The following is a 2,500-nucleotide window of genomic DNA, read 5'->3' as shown; positions in this document are numbered from 1 at the left end:
AAAAGAAAGAAGTGTCCCAAAGCGTTTTTATGATGAGAACGAAAATGAAACCGAGGAACCAGAGGAATGCACTCACAAAGGTAGAAAAATGAGCTTAGAAGCAAGAGAGGAGTTTTTCCTTGTACTCTACAGACTGAGAAGGGGATTTGCAGAAAAGCATCTGGCTCACTTGTTTCATATCTCTCAGTCAACAATGAGCAGGATTGAGCAGGATATTCCTATCCTGGATAAATTACTTGTATCTTAAATTTGGTCAGGTATCTATATGGGCAAATAAGGAGGTTGTTACAGTTACTATGCCAGACAGCTTTAAAGACAAATACTCTTCCACCCGTGTAATAATCGATTGCACAGAGATTAGATGTCAGATGCCTTCCAGCCTTCTTTTGAATTCGAAACTGTTCAGCTCGTATAAAAACCACGTAACTCTGAAAGGCTTAGTTGGAATTGCTCCTAGTGGAGCTATAACTTTTATCAGTCAACTATACAGTGGAAGTATTTCCAAAAAAGTTGTTGAGAGAAGTGGTTTTCTGAAGTTAGATTTTGATAAAGGTGACACTGTGATGGCCGATAAAGGCTTTACAATTGAAGATCTCCTTCCACTGGGTGTGAACCTAAACATTCCACCTTTTCTAGGGTTGTATACCCAAATGACAGCATAAGATGTTATCAAGACCCAAGAAATTGCTTAGGTAAGAATACATATCGAACGAGCTATTAACAAAGTCAAGAACTTCCGCATTTGGGATAGTGTCGTACCACTTAGTCTATTTGGGGTAGTAAATCAAATGTGGAGTGTCTGTGCCTTTTTGTGTAACATGCACGATCCTCTTATTTCCACGTAACATTTAGGCAAAGCAATAATGCCTTCTACAGAAGACAACATTATTAAATAAAAGTGCCAGACCCTAATGTTATGTCTCAGAAAGAGCACAGATTTGGTAAACTGGGGTTTCGGCATCTTTGTGCGCTAGGAGCTAGTAAACTGTTATTTATCTTCGTACAGTCATTGTGCTCAAGAACTGAGAATAAAGAAACTAATATTACAAAAGTTTTATCTTGAAAGACATCAAGGTTGATACTCTGTTTTAGACATATGTTCCATTGCTACAGTTTAACAACAATGACACGCTTTTCTAATGTTTACAGAATTCTAAAGCGGCTGGCTCTATAAAATGATTGAAATAGCAGTTCTTAAGGCATTCATTCAATGTGTCCCAGAACTGAGGATCAAATGTGATCCTCTCTACACTCATGCCTTTGCTGGTGTAAATTACAAAATCACACCAGCTAGCCCCTGTAACAGCAAGTTGACCCTGTATTTGAAAGTAGTACTGATGTCTCCTTTTCAGTCTTGGCTGTCCATTTACATTTTCTGCAAAGAAACTTTCATCTGCACATGCATCTAAGGGACTTACATGAAACTTACTGAAAGGACATTTAACCTCTACTAGTCCAAAAGGCTTACTACAACTATGATCAATGATCAATTTACACTTCCACTCACTAAACAAAGTGCAACTTTTAATTTATGAGGGGCTTCATTTTTTTTAAAGCTATGATGACACAAACATTGAAAAAAGAAATATTCATTGTCACTAGCAGCAACTACGTCCGTCAAGTATTCGTCTTGAAGGAACGTCTTGGCTTTTCTCATGCTTGTTGGAACTGTATGGCTTTGTTTACTTCGGTCAATGTTTTTTCCAGACTGAGAGACATGCAAATCCATTTCTGCCTTTGTAAAGAATGACATTCGTTGTAAGCTTGTTGACTACCCAGTCGATGGAAACCTTACAGTACTTTCCTTTAGCAACGGATCATTTCGAGTTTGTAATTTTTCTTGTCTCTGCTTTCGACGCGTGACGCGTGTAAATAAGGTTCTTGTCTGGATCCACAACATCTTATCACGACCAGAAGCCACATATTCAAGTACTCTACGGAAAAATTAGCACATCAGTTAATTGTGCAGAAACAGGTAAGCGACGGAAGTAAACATTAAATCTCCTGATCTCTACATGAAATAAGAAATAAGACATGTTAAATATCGAATCCTAACAAAGTACAGTATAAAAAAGCCCTTATGATTACGTCTACTGAGAAATACATCGATAAGCTTACTTGCCTTTTTGCTAACTGTGCCTTTGTTTTTAATCCTTTTGCCGGGTCGCCACGACATTTTAACCAAAAGCGAAGCTCATCCGTGGTGAGTGTTGTAGGATTTCGTCCTTGAAGAGATGCTCCTGGTATATCGCACTCGGAAAGACGGCTGGCACTTACAGTTTGATCAGCAGCCATTTTAACCACGAGTAAACAGAACAAGGCCCAACTAGCCTCGTCTTCGCGCGTGTCGCTCCCAGTCCCTTTTCATTTTGCATAGGGTGTATAATATAATAATTGGCAGTGCTAATCTCCCTTTACTTGCAGTCTTGAAGACTGAATTACGAAGGGCGCAGCTCACGATATCGGGCTGAAAGCATACAAGGGCGCCTCTGGCTGCCGC

The 2,500-nt window shown here is 39.3% G+C and overlaps 1 protein-coding gene and 1 pseudogene across 1 annotated transcript in view; one reads left to right on the top strand and one right to left on the bottom strand.

Annotated features, from left to right (window-relative positions):
• The window catches only part of LOC138033289 (uncharacterized), a 1,060-nt pseudogene extending 398 nt beyond the window's left edge, over positions 1 to 662 (top strand).
• LOC138032119 (beta-parvin-like) overlaps positions 1 to 2,500 on the bottom strand; it is a 212,006-nt gene that overhangs the window by 138,734 nt on the left and 70,772 nt on the right. The gene's annotated exons all lie outside the window — the stretch shown is intronic.

This window comes from Montipora capricornis, chromosome 14 (assembly GCF_036669925.1).
Source record: "Montipora capricornis isolate CH-2021 chromosome 14, ASM3666992v2, whole genome shotgun sequence".
Taxonomy (NCBI): domain Eukaryota; kingdom Metazoa; phylum Cnidaria; class Anthozoa; order Scleractinia; family Acroporidae; genus Montipora; species Montipora capricornis.
This window is presented reverse-complemented; position numbering and strand designations above follow the sequence as displayed.